Below are 22,058 nucleotides of genomic sequence, written 5' to 3' on the forward strand. Positions count from 1 at the left end.
AGATGCTCTTAAACAAAATAAGAACTGCCTGAAACGAGAAAGAGATGACATGAAGAAGGAACAAGATGCTCTTAAACAAAATAAGGACTGCCTGAAACGAGAAAGAGATGCCATGAAGAAGGAACAAGATGCTCTTAAACAAAATAAAGACTGCCTGAAACGAGAAAGAGATGCCATGAAGAAGGAACAAGATGCTCTTAAACAAGATAAGAACTGCCTGAAACGAGAAAGAGATACCATGAAGAGGGAACAAGATACTCTTAAACAAGATAAGGACTGCCTGAAACGAGAAAGAGATGCCGTGAAGAAGGAACAAGATGCTCTTAAACAAAATAAGGACTGCCTGAAACGAGAAAGAGATGCCATGAAGAAGGAACAAGATACTCTTAAACAAGATAAGGACTGCCTAAAACGAGAAAGAGATGCCTTGAAGAAGGAACAAGATGCTCTTAAACAAAATAAGGACTGCCTGAAACGAGAAAGAGATGCCATGAAGAAGGAACAAGATGCTCTTAAGATGACTGCCTAAAACGAGAAAGAGATGCCATGAAGAAGGAACAAGATGCTCTTAAACAAAATAAGGACTGCCTGAAACGAGAAAGAGATGCCATGAAGAAGGAACAAGATGCTCTTAAACAAAATAAGGATTGCCTGAAACGTGAAAGAGATGACATGAAGACGGAACAAAATGCTTTTAAACAAAATAGGGACTGCCTGAAACGAGAAAGAGATGCCATGAAGAAGGCACAAGATGCTCTTAAACAAAATAAGAACTGCCTGAAACGAGAAAGAGATGCCATGAAGAAGGCACAAGATGCTCTTAAACAAAATAAGAACTGCCTGACACGAGAAAGAGATGCCATGAAGAAGGCACAAGATGCTCTTAAACAAAATAAGAACTGCCTGAAACGAGAAAGAGATGCCATGAAGAAGGAACAAGATGCTCTTAAACAAAATAAAGACTGCCTGAAACGAGAAAGAGATGCCATGAAGAAGGAACAAGATGCTCTTAAACAAGATAAGAACTGCCTGAAACGAGAAAGAGATACCATGAAGAGGGAACAAGATACTCTTAAACAAGATAAGGACTGCCTGAAACGAGAAAGAGATGCCGTGAAGAAGGAACAAGATGCTCTTAAACAAAATAAGGACTGCCTGAAACGAGAAAGAGATGCCATGAAGAAGGAACAAGATACTCTTAAACAAGATAAGGACTGCCTAAAACGAGAAAGAGATGCCTTGAAGAAGGAACAAGATGCTCTTAAACAAAATAAGGACTGCCTGAAACGAGAAAGAGATGCCATGAAGAGGGAACAACATGCTCTTAAACAAGATAAGGACTGCCTAAAACGAGAAAGAGATGCCATGAAGAAGGAACAAGATGCTCTTAAACAAGATAAGGACTGCCTAAAACGAGAAAGAGATGCCATGCAGAAGGAACAATATGCTCTTAAACAAAATAAGGACTGCCTGAAACTAGAAAGAGATGCCATGAAGAAGGAACAAGATGCTCTTAAACAAAATAAGGATTGCCTGAAACGTGAAAGAGATGACATGAAGACGGAACAAAATGCTTTTAAACAAAATAGGGACTGCCTGAAACGAGAAAGAGATACCATGAAGAAGGAACAAGATGCTCTTAAACAAAATAAGAACTGCCTGAAACGAGAAAGAGATGCCATGAAGAAGGCACAAGATGCTCTTAAACAAAATAAGAACTGCCTGAAACGAGAAAGAGATGACATGAAGAAGGAACAAGATGCTCTTAAACAAAATAAGGACTGCCTGAAACGAGAAAGAGATGCCATGAAGAAGGAACAAGATGCTCTTAAACAAAATAAGGACTGCCTGAAACGAGAAAGAGATGCCATGAAGAAGGAACAAGATGCTCTTAAACAAGATAAGAACTGCCTGAAACGAGAAAGAGATACCATGAAGAGGGAACAAGATACTCTTAAACAAGATAAGGACTGCCTGAAACGAGAAAGAGATGCCGTGAAGAAGGAACAAGATGCTCTTAAACAAAATAAGGACTGCCTGAAACGAGAAAGAGATGCCATGAAGAAGGAACAAGATACTCTTAAACAAGATAAGGACTGCCTAAAACGAGAAAGAGATGCCTTGAAGAAGGAACAAGATGCTCTTAAACAAAATAAGGACTGCCTGAAACGAGAAAGAGATGCCATGAAGAAGGAACAAGATGCTCTTAAGATGACTGCCTAAAACGAGAAAGAGATGCCATGAAGAAGGAACAAGATGCCCTTAAACAAAATAAGGACTGCCTGAAACGAGAAAGAGATGCCATGAAGAAGGAACAAGATGCTCTTAAACAAAATAAGGATTGCCTGAAACGTGAAAGAGATGACATGAAGACGGAACAAAATGCTTTTAAACAAAATAGGGACTGCCTGAAACGAGAAAGAGATGCCATGAAGAAGGCACAAGATGCTCTTAAACAAAATAAGAACTGCCTGAAACGAGAAAGAGATGACATGAAGAAGGAACAAGATGCTCTTAAACAAAATAAGGACTGCCTGAAACGAGAAAGAGATGCCATGAAGAAGGAACAAGATGCTCTTAAACAAAATAAAGACTGCCTGAAACGAGAAAGAGATGCCATGAAGAAGGAACAAGATGCTCTTAAACAAGATAAGAACTGCCTGAAACGAGAAAGAGATACCATGAAGAGGGAACAAGATACTCTTAAACAAGATAAGGACTGCCTGAAACGAGAAAGAGATGCCGTGAAGAAGGAACAAGATGCTCTTAAACAAAATAAGGACTGCCTGAAACGAGAAAGAGATGCCATGAAGAAGGAACAAGATACTCTTAAACAAGATAAGGACTGCCTAAAACGAGAAAGAGATGCCTTGAAGAAGGAACAAGATGCTCTTAAACAAAATAAGGACTGCCTGAAACGAGAAAGAGATGCCATGAAGAGGGAACAACATGCTCTTAAACAAGATAAGGACTGCCTAAAACGAGAAAGAGATGCCATGAAGAAGGAACAAGATGCTCTTAAACAAGATAAGGACTGCCTAAAACGAGAAAGAGATGCCATGCAGAAGGAACAATATGCTCTTAAACAAAATAAGGACTGCCTGAAACTAGAAAGAGATGCCATGAAGAAGGAACAAGATGCTCTTAAACAAAATAAGGATTGCCTGAAACGTGAAAGAGATGACATGAAGACGGAACAAAATGCTTTTAAACAAAATAGGGACTGCCTGAAACGAGAAAGAGATACCATGAAGAAGGAACAAGATGCTCTTAAACAAAATAAGAACTGCCTGAAACGAGAAAGAGATGACATGAAGAAGGAACAAGATGCTCTTAAACAAAATAAGGACTGCCTGAAACGAGAAAGAGATGCCATGAAGAAGGAACAAGATGCTCTTAAACAAGATAAGGACTGCCTAAAACGAGAAAGAGATGCCTTGAAGAAGGAACAAGATGCTCTTAAACAAAATAAGGACTGCCTGAAACGAGAAAGAAATGCCATGAAGAGGGAACAACATGCTCTTAAACAAGATAAGGACTGCCTAAAACGAGAAAGAGATGCCATGAAGAAGGAACAAGATGCTCTTAAACAAAATAAGGACTGCCTGAAACGAGAAAGAGATGCCATGAAGAAGGAACAAGATGCTCTTAAACAAAATAAGGACTGCCTGAAACGAGAAAGAGATGCCATGAAGAAGGAACACGATGCTCTTAAGATGACTGCCTGAAACGAGAAAGAGATGCCATAAAGAAGGAACAAGATACTCTTAAACAAAATAAAGACTGCCTAAAACGAGAAAGAGATGCCATGAAGAAGGAACAAGATACTCTTAAACAAAATAAAGACTGCCTGAAACGAGAAAGAGATGCCATGAAGAAGGAACAAGATGCTCTTAAGATGACTGCCTGAAACGAGAAAGAGATACCATGAAGAGGGAACAACATGCTCTTAAACAAAATAAGGGCTTCTGAATCGAGAAAGAGATGACATGAAGAAGGAACAAGATGCTCTTAAACAAAATAAGGACTGCCTGAAACTAGAAAGAGCTGCCATGATGGGAGAAATATACGCATTGAAGTTAGAACTCGAGAGCCAGAGAGAACGAGATGATGGAGTGTATTTTTTTGCTTTTCCTCGTGGATCTATCTATGTTTGCATATTTAGTAAGTATTGAGCTTCCTGGCTATATATATTACACTGTGACGTTATCAAAAAATTACACATATTGGCATTATGATGTCAGAGAATCTGAGCCATCTGAACTCTAAATATGTCAGCAATGCTGCAGATCATGGCCTTCGTGTAATATTGTTTATTGTAGTGTGTGTTTTGTTTTATTCTGAAATGCCATTAGTTCTCAAAACTGACGAAAGATGGATTTTGGTTGTGGTTGTGGTTGTGTTATAAAATACATATAAACAATAAATTAAAACCTTGTTGAGGCTGATATCGATTGATGTCCCTCAGGTAAAATTGTAAGTGGTAATTTAAAAAGTAATTTATATCTCATTAACTTGAAAATAATTTTCTACTTTCCGAAAATGTTTGTTATTGTCATAAAATTCATTTTTTATTGTTTTCTGTAACTTTTCGCTAATTCCAACAACCTTGAACATTATACCGGTACATTTGTTATTGATATTGCTATATAAATTCATTGTTAATAATTATTTGTAAATCAAATTGACTGTTAAGCTTTCTCAAGAGGTAGCTTTGAATTTCGAGGAAGCAATTATAATACTACTGCTGCTGCTGCTGTAATATAAAGAAATTCATTAATTAGGCTTATAGTTACAATAACCACTTTCATGTGTTAAAATAGTCTAGTTCTGATTATGGCTGACACAAAGCTGAAAGTGTCAACTTGGTAATATACAACTTAGTTTTTATTTTAGCACATGAAAGTGCTATTTCTGAGTGATATAAAGTGTTAAAAGTATGTAATCAAGATGTATAATTCATTAGTGTTAGTTAAATATTCTTATTTTTTGACTTCAACTATACTGTTATAATTTACTGCAATACTTTAAGCAGAGGAAGAAATGAAGATGATAAAAAAAATATCTCTGCCGTAACTTTTGTAGATGTATTTTGGCACATTACACCTGTAATAATTGTAGTAAAAATAATTGTTTGTCATTCGTGACTTTCACAATTGCTATGTAGAAGTCAAGTTTATATTTTGCTTTACTGAATTTAGATAGCAGTTGCAGCGCCAGGATTTTATAATTGGGGGCGGGGGTGGGGTGCTATATAATCATTGAAAGGTGCTGATAAAGTTCCGACACTCATATTTCCGGCAGCCAATCTCCTTGCAGGTCAGTTACATTTAAACGTGTGCGTCTTGTCATTCACTACTGATGATGCTATGCACTTTCTAAGACTCGATAAATACCAGTACCGGTACTTAATATAATCGTCCACTATTTTTGTTCTTTCGTTGGCATTTGCAGAAAGCACACGAGGACATTATTTGCTGCTCAATTATTTGCTCAATTACAGTGTGTTTGATTTATTATCATAGGAGCTACGACATGATAATGTTTAACAGTGCGCCAAATAGATTCCTCGTCTGGTAGCTCGACAACGAAAGAACAAAAATGGCGAATGATACTACCTACCTAGACTTATAGAGTCTTCACTTTTTAAGGCGTAAGCAAAGAAGAGAAGTCATGCAGGAAATAACAGCGATGCGACTATATTATTACCTATAAAATGAAAATGTCTCTTAATACTTTATGTTTCTGATTTAAATGAACATTTATTATATACACTTATACCTGTTACATTCATACGTACGCACGCACGCACACACTACCCTCCCCCCCCCCCTTACTTTGACACGTTTGAATAGGAAATTACACTTCGGCTGGATTAAAGGACACTCAGGAATAGAGGGGAATGAAATGGCAGATAGACTTGCAAAGCAAGCGGCAAGACCGGGAAATCGTTTACGACAGAGTACCGAAAGAGCAAAAACGGAAAAGGAATCGATATGTGGCAACAACAAGGGACAGACTCAAGGAATGGAGCAATAAGTGAGGCTTACTTCTCGCCAGCGAAGAATAGACTACAACAGAAAATTCCTTTCTTCCCAGAGTTCACAGCAATGGTAACTGGCCATGGAAAGCTGAGGGCATACCTTCACACTTACAAACAACCCGATAAGTCCATGTGGAGAAGAAGAACAAACTGCAGATCACGTGATATTCCAGTGCAAAAAATTATGTAAAGAAAGAAACGAAATGATTAAAAGAATAAGAAACATTGGCGGAAATTGGCCTGCGACCCATGACTAGCTAGTTAGCAAGTATTTACAAATATTCGTCAGTTTCATCAGATCGATAAACTTCAATGACCTACAATAATATGCAAATTAATCATGATAGATTCTAATTAAAGTATTATACTATATTATATGTATGAAGATTACAGCTAAACACATATATTATAATGTATCAATATTAAGATAGACTCTAATTTATGTAACATATATTGTAACAGGTAGGCTAGGATTAAGGTAAATAATACTTCAACATTAAGACATTTCAATTTAAGTAATATGTCTATAAATTTAAAATTTAACTTAAGTAGAGAGTACTCATAGTAGAGAGTATTGTAAGTTTAGTAGGTGAGTTTATTATAGTTACAAGTAGGTTGAAATACTAGCCATTATTATATAACGACACATTTTAAAATTGTCAAAATGTCAGAAAAAACGTTTGTATATTCAGTCGAATATTCAGAAATTCACATTTTTTAAAGTTCTGGTATATTGTAAATATGTTAGGTACCGGTACTGTAAACTGATGTATTGAAATTACAAAGCATGTAGTATTACTATGTAATGGAGCATGCAGTTAATAATAATAAAAAAATACATAATAATACATACATACTGTGCGTACGTACATGACTGCAGAATAGCTCACGCTCAGTGATGCCAGCCCAGACCAACATTGCCTGACGCGGCTTCGAAGCCACCACATTGTTCAGCACTGTATTGACATCAACCCACCAGTTGGTGGCATTCTACTGTTTTCCTGCTTACGCGCATTGGTTGTGTTTTAATTTGGTGTGTGGCCAGTGGATCAGAGACAACTGAATGTCTCTTTGTGTTGTATTTCCTGTAGCTTTGATTGATTCACGACTATTATAATATCCACTGGAAATCCCTGTGGTGGCTGAGTAGTCAGACCTTCAGCCTGTCACACAGGCTGTCCGAGTTCGAATTCAGGTCAGGTTAGAGATTTTTCATTGAAATAGTCCGGGTTCGAGTCCTGGTCAGGCCTGAGGTTTTACATGTGGCGGACGAGGTTCACTTGGGGTTTTTCTCGGGCTTCTCCCATTTCCTCAAATCGTGTATCTATATTTCGTCGTCATTCCATAACATTCCCCAAATGCCAGCTGGAGGGGGACGATTGAAGTTGCCTGTTCGAAATCTGGGTATGCAGCGAACCTTAGCATAGTCAACTGGTGTGGATTTGGGAATGCGTGTCTGGCTTAAGAATTAGCGCAATAGATCTTGAAAGATCGCAGTGCTGGGTCATATTACCTGTCCCGAAAGTCCATTGGAAATGTGGCAACAGGTGTTAGTTCAAATTTGGACACTATTTGAGCTCTCCAAAAATGGTATCAATAAATTTTATTTCCAGAAAGTGTAAATAATTAAAATCGAAATTTTTCGCCGTGTGTCTAACAGGGGATGGCATGATTGGCATTCACTTTTCCATACGTTGCTACGTCTGTGTGAGAACTAGGAAGCCTTCGTTGTCAACTAACCTAAATGGCCTTAAATCCCATGCACACATGGCCACACATATCAACTGCGACACTGGCAAATCAGACAAGACTCACGCCTGTAACTGCTTGCCGTCAGGCTTAGATTCAAGTGACGCTACAAAACAAGTTAACTTTTAAGACTGAACCCATTCAGCCCGGGTTTTATAAGTAAAGTCCAGACAGACCCAAGAAAGCCTGCCTGTTTGCTCGTATTATAAGGTAGAGTGACTTGCATTCACGGATGCCAATCTGCGCTGGTTAAGATGAAACAGTACTAGTTTGAAATCTAAGTTCGTTGGCTATTTAGTCCAGAATTTCATAAAATAATAAGATAAATATTATACATTTCATTTTTCTGTAAAGTGTATCTGACTCAAGAAATAACGGCAGATAATTCTTGATTAAAGAAACACAGTTTTACGATTTATTGCGCTCCAGAATTTATAAAAGAACAAGATAATATTATACATTTCATATTCCAGCAAAGTGCATCTGACTCAGAGAAGGAGCAGGAGCAGGGGCAAGAGCAAGAGCAAGAGAAGATGTTGAAAAGATATTGGTAACTATGAATATCAACAACTATTATAGAAAAATATTTCATTTTAACTTTTTCCTTATCAACAATTAAAAGCCTCATGAAATCTGTAAAATGCATAAAACTTTTTCATTCTTCAGAATATTGATTTGCTATTTAACTTCTAAGGGACGGATTTATTTTTATTTATGAAGCCGAAAGTTTTAATGGTTTGCATTAAATTTATATTACTGCGATGAAAAGGAAAGTGCAAGTAATTTATAATAACTGTTGGCATTTAATGGATATTATGTTGACGAGAAATAGTTTTCTTTGTCTTTATTAACGGTACATTTCAGAAGATTACAAATTAAGTTTTCAGTAGTTTGTCTATATCTGTAGGCTTCTTGTCAGGTGTGAATGACTTGGTTCATATTTATCATGCAGCTGAAAGCAACAGTCTGGCGCAGGTCGGCGGAACCCAACAGTCCTTTCGGGTCACTCTTAGGACTGTTTGGGAGTCGGGCGGGTGAACGATACTAAGCGTAAGCCCACTCACGGACGTAAACAGTCATGGGCAAGCCTGAAAGAGATTTTGCCTGTCTCTGATGGGTACACATTTTCCATAGTTACTTCGAGTTTTGTGATTTGCAATACATGAATGACGGGAAATATATGAGGTACCAGTCAAACCCATTGCATGAGCATACAGTTCCCTGCATACTGGACAACATACAAAATTAAGTTATTTTCCACTGCTGTCGAAGACAGATTTAAAGATTGTCCCAATGGTACTTTTTTAATTTTCATCCAATCCTGTTGTTTTAAACTCTCTAGCAGCGATTTTTTCCTTCACTACTTTTTCTCTAGAGAGGCTGTATTTTAGAATGTATGCTTTCACGGTCGGTGTTTGTGATGAAGGTTTTCCAGGCTGAGATGCAGTGTACCATTATTTGGACTAATCTTGAAAAACAGAAATCAAAAACTAAAACAAAATCGTTTGAAACAGTATCTGAACATTGACTGAACCGCATATGCAAGCACAAACTTGATGAATAAGTAACTGATGGAAGAGGAGACTTGAGCTCGATACCAGCTCACCGCTTCACGAGCAGCCAGGCCTGGCCTATGCTTATTCCATGCGAGATTGTGAAGCCCAGTGCATGTCGTTGTGCAGATCTCTGGCATGTGAGGGGAAAGAATGAGCTGTCAGAAAGAGTTTGTTTCGTGATGGTTATATTATACTATCTACTGACACAGAGACTAAAACCTGTCTTTTCCCTCCATACACATTGGTGATATAGCCATGGCACAGGACAGGTCTTGCCTTCTCTACTGTACACTATCTTAAGCTTGCATATATTTACATCATTACCTTAGCATTATGTGATATGATAATGTAGTGCTGTGTGATAGTCTTCATATCTCTTGTCGAACTTGCGAATTAAAGTCTCTGTTTATAATTTTTTACTATCTTCTTCTTAATCGCCAAAGTGGCCAAGTTACAAGAAGATACACTCACATTCGGCACTAGAAATAGGAATAAATTATTATAAGTTATTGCAACAATATCAGTATATGGATATGGATATTTATTAATAATGGTTCACAAAAATACATAAACTTAATAAATTACAATGTACACGAATAGCAATTATACACAATAAATATATGTTTAATACCTCATTTTCCATCATATATCTATTTCAATTTATGTTGCACTTACGTCTAGTTTTAGTGCAAGTTTCAACCAAGTGCGTTTATTTAAAGCAAAAAAAGACCTTAAAGCTTATTTATATATTACTTTTTATTTTTTTTTTTAACTCTACAATAAACAAGTGTAGTCCTGTTGCTTTATTTATCCAATATATATAAATTTCCTTTTGCTGAACGTAAAGTTACATTTCTTCGGATCAAATTTATACACATTTAAAGGACAAAACTAAAATTATTTGAATCATTTGTTATCATAATACACCGCTCTCTGAGCATATTGGGAATTAAATTAATGACTTTTCCAAAATACGCTAAGGAATGTTACATATAAAAACCACTTTTGTCTCGAAAAGGAAAAAAAAACGAGCAAAATTGTATAAAATAATCATATACACGAAATTAGATGTAGCCTATAGGTCGTCACTGATTCTGCCGATCACTGGCTTCTGTATTTGTTTGTTTACAGCAGTTTCGGAGCCTCGTTTATATATGCGAAAGCTTCTGCAGTGGGCTGTATTATGAATTTCATGTTATTGTAATTACATTAAATTGATTACAAACCAAAATATTTTGTTCATTGACTTATCACGGTTGTACAGTTTTGTTTTCGTACAGATGTATTGTAATTGTGCTGTTCCCATACTATCTCAGACGAATGGATCACGCTCTGTCAGTGCATAGGCGCTGCACCGCCACTGTTCAGTTAAACCTTCTCTCCACGCTGTACTCAGTATGCAAAGAGCATGGCGGCTCCATGGTATGACGTTACATGCCGGCCACTGCTCTATATAATAATGCAATTGATATAGCATAATTAAATAACCGATTTAATAAGTTACAGAACTACACTAACAGGAAATCTTCAAAGTTTGTCTTTGCTTAAATGTCATTTCTCACATTTCCAATCCTCACACTACACAGAATTTTGAACTGCGACAGCTTCTTTTTTCTCTCTCATAAAACAATTTTTTTTTTCTAAAAGCGTGTTTTAAGTATGTCATACTCATAATATATGTTGAATAAAACCATAAGTTTGGAATTTTACTATATCTAATTTGCCCTTACTGTAAGATAGCACTTGCACATTTTTAATAAGCAAAATATTTGTAACATGTCTTGCAAAGAACTGTTAATGAGCTCATGTTGAAACTGCGCACAGACATACAAAATTATCTGCTCATACTAACTGTAACTTAATTTGAACGCTGCATTCTTGGTCGAACTCCTACCTGGTCAAGACCGGGGCTATTCAATTTTTCGACGACTTTTATTCAAGCTTTAATTTCCATCTTACAGTTAGTATCTGTCTATTTGCTTTGAGGATCTAACAATGTGCACAGTTTGAGGGAAGTTTAGATATGAGGTTATTAACTCAGTTCTCTTGTCAAGTAATGTTCAATTTATGTTACTTTTACATTGGTAAAATAGTTTAAAATTAATAATAAAATTACCTTGTGTATTTCACGTTCTTGGCCACACAATTCCACCTCCAGTTCTTGTAATTTTTAAATTTCCATTTATTCACCTCCTCTCTACTCAACAGAATTCAAAATAAAAACTCATTACAAGGTACTGGTTGTAATATAAAGTGGGTGTAAGAAAAGAAAAGTAATGAACTTCTTGATAATGATGGGGATGACATTTTGTAGTGATGCAATAATGTTCTTACAGCAATATACAGATCGATTTTTTTTAAATAAAGGTATATATGTATATCTTTATACACATTTTTAAGATATAATTTTAACATATTTATATTTGATGCAGTATAATTTAATTTAGAAATTTTGGTTGAAAAAAGTTTTTTTTTTTTTTTTCAGATTTTTTCTAAATCGTTTAGAATTTTTTTGCATATAAATTTGACGCAAAACCTGAAGAATATCTCATCAAGAAATTAAAATAGAGCCATAGTTTTTTCACTGTTTCGTTGCTAAAATAGTTTAGTGTCTGACATGGAGCTATTTTTCATTTTCCTAATATGTATTAATTATTAACATTTATGTAAAATATGACAACATTTAATGTTGAGTATTTATTGAAACAAAAATCCATATTATTAATTTTATTAATGAGATTTTTGTCAATGTTATGCACTAGAGAATATTTCAAGCTTCTAAATGACACCAATATCTTCTTGATATCATCACTTATCGCTGAGATATGATATTTGAAAACATTGAATATTGTAAAAATAATTGCTTTCAGGAAATGAATGTTCCTAGAAGTCCCGGCATGGTATGAGCAGCTTCATGCTGGTCTAGTTCCAGTTTCTTTCTGCCTCTGATAGCTTTTACTTCAGGCGTGGAATAATGATGAGGCTACTCCTGCAGTATTGTTTGTTCCGGAGTTTATACCCATTCTCTTCAGAATTTCACTGAAAATGCTTGGGGGACCTAATCCATATTGTTCCATTGAATGCCCCAGTCACATTTTGCGTTTTGTCTTAAAAGCACCTCTCTAGCATCTACCTCTTTAAGGTTTTATTTTCATGCCAGGTCCTTTGTGTTTCTAATTTCTCCTGTAGCCTTAGCCACTTGGCTGGTTGCATGAAGAGAATGTCATCACTCGCTGCAATATGGAACAGGGAACCCCAAATTGCTCTTCAGATTCTTCTACACTATCAGTATTTGACCTCAATGCAATACTAAAATAGTCTTGAAGCTTGTCAATTAGTTGTGAGTCAATATTTTTTTTTTTTTATTTTGCAGTTGCGAGAGAGCATTTCCAGAATGTTTTGATAATGCCCCAAAATTCTAACATCATAATATTTTTCCCATTATGTGAGTCTGGTTCACACACAATTTTGTAACAAACCTTTATTCTGAACAGATCGAAGAAATGTTCGACCAGCTCCTAAGGTTCCATGGTGATACCTTATAATTATACTGCACACCTGTTTGTTATCATCTGATGAGTTGCAGACTCTAGCATGCAATTTATCGACAGAACCTGCACATTCATTATTTCCAATTCCCTTTATATATCACTTGCAGCTTCCTTTGATTCTCTCTTCTGAGTGTGTGTGTTCTGAAATTGATCTGTGTGTTGAGAATTTGATTAGGGTGTGTTTTAGTGTGTCTGTATATTTCACATTGTTCTAGTGTGTTGAGTTTTTGGTTTTTAGGTTGTATGTGTAGGATTTCCATGTCTGTATTTATGCTCTGAGGATGGTGTCAAGTAGCACCGAAACAGCTGTAAGCCGCACATGCTTACTTAATTAACACTAGTAAGATCGTCATTTAATCAATTATTTATATTCAAGTGTTAAAAGTAATGTACGAAAGATTCAAAATGGATAATATCTATATGTTTAGTTGCAGCTAATATGCATGACACTTCTTCAAAAATAGTTCTGAAAGCTTTGTATTTAATCATATTCTTTTGTTTCAGAATACCGGCTTGCCACATTGGAGCATTATATACTGTCGTGGAAGTATACACCTTAAAAAAAAATGGTATATTTCTTTCAATGTACAATGTAAAATACAGTACAGTTTATGTTAGATCCCTCTATTATATGTTAAAATGTATATGAATTTGATTTCTTATCTGACATATGTAGTATTTTGCTACTATCATGTAATAAAGAATGTTCCAAGTCCGGCTGTAAGCCTGTGTTTTTTAATCATAAAAATATTTATTTCAAAACTCCTATATTGCAAGCCTATACAGGTTTTCACTCTCCTGAAAATTACATCAATGGAATTGGGATGTTTGTCAATTTAGTCTTCAATTGTAAATGTCTTTTAATGCACATTGTAATGTACAGTATAGTTAATGTTATTATATGTTCAGAACAGTATTCCATTTTCAAAACTTTGTGCTGTAATATCTAGCATTATATGAGGATAAAATTCATATACAATTAGTGTAGTGTTAAATATAAAGAATGGCAACGAGTCTGATACTATTTTCTAAATAGTGGGCACTTCTTAATAACAGACATTTCTCCCCAGTGGTGTCCGTTATTGGGAAGATTCACTGTAATTGTTATTCTGAGAATAATTTTTCTCAATTTTAAGCATTTAGTCAAAAAGCATAAAACAACAGTTTTCTCCAAATCAACTCTAAAGATTTTATTCGCGACTTCTCACTGATTAAAATATAGCATCGTTTAATAGGACAAATACCTTAGGTATATGAATGAACTTTATTATAGCAATAATAATTGTTAAATGCTATTCTAAATGATTGTTGGGGTTTCAGAAGATTTCTAGACGTACTATAATATCGACATAGGAATATGAAACTTGTTTTATTTTATAGAAAACTCTCTCAGAGTTCTATTCTTTACCGCTAGATGTTATATAAACGTTAATTGTTGTGAGAGTTCAGTTGTTCTAAAATGGCGAATACTGGCATGGAGAAAGCCTCTCGTACTCTGAATTATCATCAATATCAGTCTGCTGCCATTGTTCAGAGGTACTTCCACACGAAGGACCAGCCCTTCGACAATGGTACGCACAAGTTGTGGAAACTGGATGTTTGTGTAAAGGAAAAAGCAGTGGGTGGCCTTTTGTATCGCGAGAAGGAGTGGACCAGATTAGAGAAACATTCCAACGTAGTCCAAAAACCTCAAGTGTGAGATCTAGCACCTACTGTAACTCAGCATACCACAGATGACAGTTTGGCGTGTGGTATGGAAATGAAGCCATATCGCCTAGCTCTGCTTCAAGTGTTAACGTGTGATGACCACTAAGAAAGGGCAACTTTCTGCACTGAGCTACAAGAATTAATGGAACAAGAAGATGAATTCTGTGACAGACTATCATTTCATTTGTGTGGTAAAATTAATAAACACAATTTTAGAATTTGGGGGACTGTCAATCCCCGTTGTTACACGATTCACCTGAGGCCAATGTGTTCTGTTCTGTCTCCAACACATGCGTGTACGATCTGTTCTTTCTCGCCAAGAAAATAGTAACAGGACTAACTTATCCCGACATGGTCACTGAATGGCTATTACCTCAGCTGAATGAGGGCAGATCTGATTACATATTGCAAGAAGATGGCGCCCCACCCCATTTCCATTGCGACGTCAGGTCATTTTTAAAGAAACTCCACAGTGATGGATCAGACGAGGATCATGTGTCGGCCACCGCGTTCACCGGACTTATTACCTTCTGATTTTTATTTATGGGATTACGTGAAACATCAAGAGTATATCCTCCATTACCTGCAACTATCCTGGAACTGAAGGACCATATCAGGGACTTCATTTCAAATATCACCACTGACACCCTGCGGCATAGATGGGAGGAAATGTGGTATTGTGTAGATGTCTGCAGAGTGATCAGTTGCGTACATATTGAGCATCTATAATTTTATGTAAGTAACTTTGAGAGTTTTTCTATAAAATAAGACAAGATTCATATTCCTATCTCATTGTACTACTGATATGTGTAGTGATTTTTTAAAATCCGAGAAAATAACCAACTAAAAAAAAAAAACCGAGAATCATTTAAGAATAGCCCTGTATTTAAAAAAAATTGTTACAAATATAAATTAAAAGACATAAAAGACCTGAAGTAATTGTTATAAGGTCAGTTGTTTGCGATATGTATGAGAAATGGCATTAGTGTGTTATTGTTTGCAAGTTTCCTTTGGGTAATTCTCCATTTACCATATAGCATTATTTATTAGCTAATCCACTCACTATATGTTACACAACTCAGTGAAATAATAATTGTTCAGTAATTACAGCATTAATGTAAAATATATATATATATATATATATATATATATATATATCTATATATCCAGTTTACATTTAACTCTTCATTTGGCTCTGTTACAGGCATTAACATTTAGAGAGTTGTCATCTGAGGAAGCAAGGAAGGCAATAATAGATATGAAAATTACTCCTAAAATGCCACCATGTCAGAGTCACGAACTTCAGCAGCAGACATCGAAGAAAAGCAAAGCATTGAAGAAAGAAGGCTGAGGTTCAGGAAGAAAGTTTGTATCATGTTTTACTGCAGGTTTATATAGTTAGTATTTAATGCTTCAGCAGTTGTCTCCATTTGCCATTTTAAGCAATCCTTAAATCTTCTAAATACCGGCATGAGAAGTACTGTGCAACACACACAGAATGGCAAGTCGAAGCTTGTATCTATACTGATGTTAGGATAGCTAAGTACCGGTATCAGTTAATATCACTTCCAAATACAATTACAATAAAATGTGAAATATGTTAGAGATTATGAATATTTGTAATATAAAACATAGATTGTATGGGGACTACACTGCACATCACATATTTGTTTCCCATCCCTCCATAATATTGATGCTAAGTGGTGTTTCTGTTTTTATTGTCATACACAAACGATTTTTTTTTTTTATAGATTTCTTAAAAACACGGTGCACAGTTCCTCAGAAAAAAATGAGATGCTAGAATATTCGAAATTCACTGAGTTGTGAGCTCATGATAGAGACCAGAACACAGGTACACAAGATAACGTGTAATTGAGTTATTTAAATTAACTGTATTTAGTTTGTTGTTGGAACTAGTTCCGAAAAATTGCAAGAAAAATGTTAATATGTTGTAAATAATACATAAATATCTATAAAACAAGTAGAACAAGTGGACAGCTTCTGATATTTGGGGTGTATACTGTCAACAGTAACTTGAGCTGCTATCAGGGAGTTAAGAGGAGGATAGATAGCAATGGCAAAGAAAGCTTTTAATGGGAAAAAGAGCATCTTCTGTGGAACTGGAAAAAACAACTAAGGAAGAGACTAGCGATATACTTTTGTGTGGAATGTGGCAGTAGGTCAAAAACGTACATTACGATGATGTGAAGAGAAATAACTAGAAGCATTTGAAATGTGCATATGGAGCATGTGAAATGGACAGACAGAATAAGAAATGAAGCTGCGCTAGAAAGAGTGGGTGAAGAAAGAATAATGCTGAAACTGATCAGGAAGATAAAATGAAATTGGCTAGGTCACTGGCTGAGAAGAAACTGCCTAGTGAAGGATGCACTGAAAGGAATGGTGAACGGGAGAAAAATTCGGGGCAGAAGAAGATATTAGATAGTAGACAACATTAAGATATATGGATCGTGTGCAGTGACTAAGTGGAATGTAGAAAATAGCAAAAATTGGATAATGCTGAATATTTTGTGAATAACTTCAAAATTGAGTTTTACAGAGTTCTGGAATTAAACAGCCGAGCGCGAGCACAAGGAGATAGGTTTTCGTGGTCACAGACAATACAAAATTACAAATTATAATATTATAACTATATTCATTCATTCGGGCGCGTTGCTCCCTTCCCTGGCCATGAACCTAACAAGACAATTAATAAAGATGGAAATCGGTTGACCTACTAGATGCCTGTTAAATAAGTTCATCACATGAAAGGCCAGTTTAATATAATCTGAGCCAAAACAACAATATAAATAAAAAGTATATTATGTAAATATGTACATCAATATAAAAATATTGGCCCTTATAAACTGCCAGGAGGAGGATAAAATAAATTAAAATAACACATTAAAAAACATTCCTCCCCTGATAGTGAAAAAACACAAACGGATAAATAATTCCCTTAAATTTTAGTGTGGCCTTCAAATTTACACATAGTACAAAATCCAATACTATTCTAGAACATCCAAGAATGAACCCAATAAGTATAACATAAATACAAAAGAATACAATGAACCATATATTTGGGCACTGACAAAATGTCCACTCGAGTTCTGCCAACATAGAAATTAGCGATAACACCTTGCTAAAAATGCACAATAATGTATCTCCTATCCCATGAAGTAGAGAGGCAGGAAACATCAAATACTGTATGCCACAACTAGGCAAGTGTCACATTTCTCTTCTCAATTTGACTCACAATGTCGCAGGAACACAATCACCATAGCTGTGTTCACTCACAACTCTGTCCTCGTCCGCTACTGTGGTGGGTCCAGCTCACTCTTTAGCATGGAACAAGCAAGATGCCACCGTCAACTGGTACTACTCATTGACGTGCCAAAGTGAACTCCTTTACTCACAGACATTCTGAGTCAAACTCCTTGCTCCTTGACCTCCAAGTCGAATTCCCTTACTCATTGATGTCCCGAAGTCGACTGCTTTACGACCCAAAGTCAACAGCCCTTCCACTGGCCCAAGGAATGTATTGAACATACTAGAAAACAATCAGTTACAAATTTAAAAACAAGCAATGAGAGCTTAAAGAACATTACAGAAAAAATCTAACTCATCACCATAATTCGCGGAACAGGTCACAATAAATAAGTAGAGTACCAGTTAGCATGCCTGACCTTGAAACGAGCGGGTCCAGGCTCAAATCCTGCTTGGGACGTTACCTGGTTGAGGTTTTTTCCAGGGTTTTCCTTCAACCCAATAAGAGAAAATACTGGGTAACTTTCGACATTGGACTCTGGACTCATCACTAGCATTATCACCTTTATCTCATTCAGACGCTATATATATAATCATAGCAGTTGAAAAAGTGTCGTAAAATAACGAATTTACAAAAGTAAAATAAATAAGTAATCGAAAAGAGAGAGGAACAATGCTGCTAACTATAAACGCAAAAAGCAAATTCATAACAAATGACAGATAACAACAAAATAAGCAAAAGGAAGGAATACCAGGTGGCATACAAAACCAGTGCCACACATTCATGCATAGTTTTCTGCCGAAGGACAGGTCTTTCACTGCAAAGCCAGAAGTCTCCAGCCTTCCCTATTTTCTGCCTTCCTCTTATATAATGAATACATTCAATTAATTTGCATAGGAGACTTGGCAATATATTTGAACAAATAATTATAATTTAGATCTTACAATATCACTGTGAATAGGGTGATTTTTTTCCTTTAAATATTTACAATTAAATTAATTTTTTTTTTTAACAACGAACAGCTACACTTAAATAATAATCATATAAAGCTATCAAGACTAGACTAGACGGCATTTTGGAAGGCGGTCACCTGCTATTGGTGCCGTAGCATTTCTGGTATGTGACGTCACAAGCTTGTACAGTAGAACCTATCGCAATCTATCTATAACAAGTACTTCCTGAGTTCGTTTGTTCACATGTGAGTGTTTCAATACATTGAATAAGATAAAAGTAACATTTATTCTGTGTGCGTGTGTGTACGTGCGTGCGCGTGCGTGCGTGCACGTGCGTGCGCACTAACTTCTCCTTCTTGGGAAGGCTTTGGAACTTGTAGTACAGGTTACCTCAGATATTGCTGAAAATGGCTTCCAAGTTTAGCTTCTTGTAAGCTGATAATCTCATATTGTTTTCATGGCACTCGGTGCACGAGATCCTGAATAACTCTGTGATTGGTAAGGCTACTGTACAGCTTTTAAGACCTTGGGATGAAGACTAGATTATCTATCATGTGATATAAAGTCACTTGCCAAATGAGGAAAACAGTATTATTTTGAAGTGACAAATATAGAACCATGGCAAAGACAATAAGAAGAACGATGATCATGACATGGACCATGGCAAGGACTACAATAAGGATCACGACAAGAACCACGGCAAATATAACAAAGACCACAACAAGGATTATGGTAAGGATCACTACATGGATCACATTCGTGACAGTGACCATGATAATGAACATGATGATTCTTGCTGTGATCCTTATCATTGTCCTTATCGCAGTGCTCGTTGTCTTTATCATGGCCCTTGTTGTTTTCGTCATGTTCCTCATCATGGTCTTGGTTCTTGTCATGATCCTTATCATGGTCCTTATCACAGTGCTCGTTGTCTTTATCATGGCCCTTGTTGTTTTCGTCATGTTCCTTATCATGGTCGTGGTTCTTGTCATGATCCTTATCATGGTCCTTATCGCAGTGCTCGTTGTCTTTATCATGACCCTTGTTGTTTTCGTCATGTTCCTTATCTTGGTTCTTGTCATGATCCTTATCATGGTCCTTGTTGTAGTCCTTATCATGATCCTTACTGTAATAATTGTCGTGGTCCATGTTGTGTCCTTATTGCGGTTCTTGTCATTATCTTTGCCTTTATTTTATCCTTGTTGTCTTTGTCGTGATTCTTGTTATTTTTCCCATAATCCTTATGTGATTCTGGTTTTTTTCGTGATGCTTGTCGTGATCCTTGAAATGTTCCTTGTCATTGCTCTTGTCTTTGTCGTGGTCCTTGTTGTCTTTGTTGTGATCCTTATAGTGGTCCTTGTTCTCTTTGTCATGGCCCTAAATTTTTGGGCGACTATGTTGGTACACTTAATTGGGGCACCTTTCACAGCTTGGCAGATATGCTGCTTGGCTACATTGATATCGTGTGAATTGCGCTATAGAACTTAGACTTTCCACTACCAAGAGTCTTCTCATTCTTTCTTTTTTTTTTTAATTGGTTATTTTATGACGATTTATCAACTGCTAAGGTTATCTAGCATCTGAATGAGATGAAGGCGATAATTCCAGCGAAATGAGTCCAGAGTCCAGTGCCGAAAGTTACTCACATTTGCTCTTAATGGGTTGAGGGAAAACCCAGGTAACTTGTCCCAACAAGGATTTGAATGCGGATCAACCAGTCTCAATGTCAGACATGCTAACCATTACTCCACGCAGTGGACTCATTCTTCTTCTTGGGGAACTGTACCTTTGTTTATCAGTTGAGAAAAAGTATACCTGTTGGCCCAGTCTTTTAGAGCAACTAGTTGTAAGAGGTCCATTGAATGATTTCTGTAGCTCCGCTTAATGAACACGATGCATTCTTTGATACCAGTAAGTACTTCGTGTTTTAAAATATATTTACAATAGTGAGATATTTCATGTAAAACAGTTTCTTGTGAATTAGAAGCCATTATTGATCGCTACATTTGACATATGTCTGTTCCTGTCTTTATGCATGCACCAAGTTCACGAACATTGACTGTCACTGCCTGTTGCCATAGTTTTTAGAAGGTATATAAAATATTACAATTCGTGCACTGGAAGCAGATATTCAAAAAACGAAGAAGGACACTATTAAATTGCGCAAAGCACTATATGGAAAAGAAAGACACACCCCTGGAAAACGGATCCATATTAGCGAGTTTAAAACCAATACTGAACTTCGTGCAATATCTATTGCCCAGCTAAAAGGGAACATGATTGATTTACATTGTATGGAAAGCAGACTTAAACATCTTCGAATATCATTACAAGTAATCTTCAAATATCATTACAAGTACTCTAGATTGACTTGTTTAATCTTTTATTTGACATAGACTATCTTTACTATATAAATATTGAGATCTCTTAATTACAGTAAAACTTCACTTAGGTATATGGTATGTTTTTTATGGGGGTGTGAATAAAAACATATAACTGAAACAGCATTTAATTACATTTGAAATAGCATTAATAATTAATAATATGTGATTATGTTACAAAAAATAGTTAATTACAAACACACTTCCTCTTTCTTCCACTCATAGGAATTCAAAGATCAATTAGTAACCTTCTCATCATATCAGGTTGAGCCTACTGCCAAAATATTTTCAGTTTGGAGGAGTATTAGGATAGTTGTATTCATTGCGGTCACAGTTTTGGACTGGATTGTCATTGTTTAAAATGTGTAATTTCTTCCCTCTGCACATACTTCTTTCCCCTCTCTGAATTGGTGAATTGATTCTCCCACTGGCGCATAACGAATTACGGAAGCTAGCATGTGGAAAGACAACAATGGACAGCTTCGAATTTCCAGGAATTTCATATCTGACCATCAAACAAATTAAAATTAACGCCCTGTTTAGCCTATGTTATGAGATACAGTCAGAAACAACTGACAGAAATGGCCACTGCGAATTTGTGTTTTCTCGTCTTTTGCGCACTTTTCATTCGTAATTTCTTGTTCATTTTTGACAATCACTAATAAGAATAATATGTTTCACCACTAGAATGATTAAATCTCTCAATAAAAGAAAAAAAATTAATAAATACAACTCAACAATTACGCATCATTAATTAAACCAAAAGAATTTACCAATAATTACTGACGAAAGAGAAGCATTGTCAATCAATGTTTTGACACCAACACAGTCCTGTTGACTGAAGTTCCAG

At 36.0% G+C, this 22,058-nt stretch overlaps 1 long non-coding RNA gene across 4 annotated transcripts in view; it reads left to right on the forward strand.

Annotated features, from left to right (window-relative positions):
- LOC138715409 (uncharacterized) overlaps positions 1-22,058 on the forward strand; it is a 45,608-nt gene that overhangs the window by 18,063 nt on the left and 5,487 nt on the right. Inside the window, exons 1-5 of one of the 4 annotated variants that reach the window (XR_011336305.1) lie at positions 4,017-4,164; positions 8,266-8,342; positions 13,138-13,239; positions 13,404-13,468; positions 15,811-15,971. This is a non-coding gene — a long non-coding RNA (uncharacterized lncRNA). Of the gene's footprint in view, positions 1-4,016; positions 4,165-8,265; positions 8,343-13,137; positions 13,240-13,403; positions 13,469-15,810; positions 15,972-22,058 lie in introns of those variants that run through there. The other 3 variants (XR_011336304.1, XR_011336303.1, XR_011336302.1) reach the window with 3 other exon arrangements.

This window comes from Periplaneta americana, chromosome 15, assembly GCF_040183065.1.
Source record: "Periplaneta americana isolate PAMFEO1 chromosome 15, P.americana_PAMFEO1_priV1, whole genome shotgun sequence".
Taxonomy (NCBI): domain Eukaryota; kingdom Metazoa; phylum Arthropoda; class Insecta; order Blattodea; family Blattidae; genus Periplaneta; species Periplaneta americana.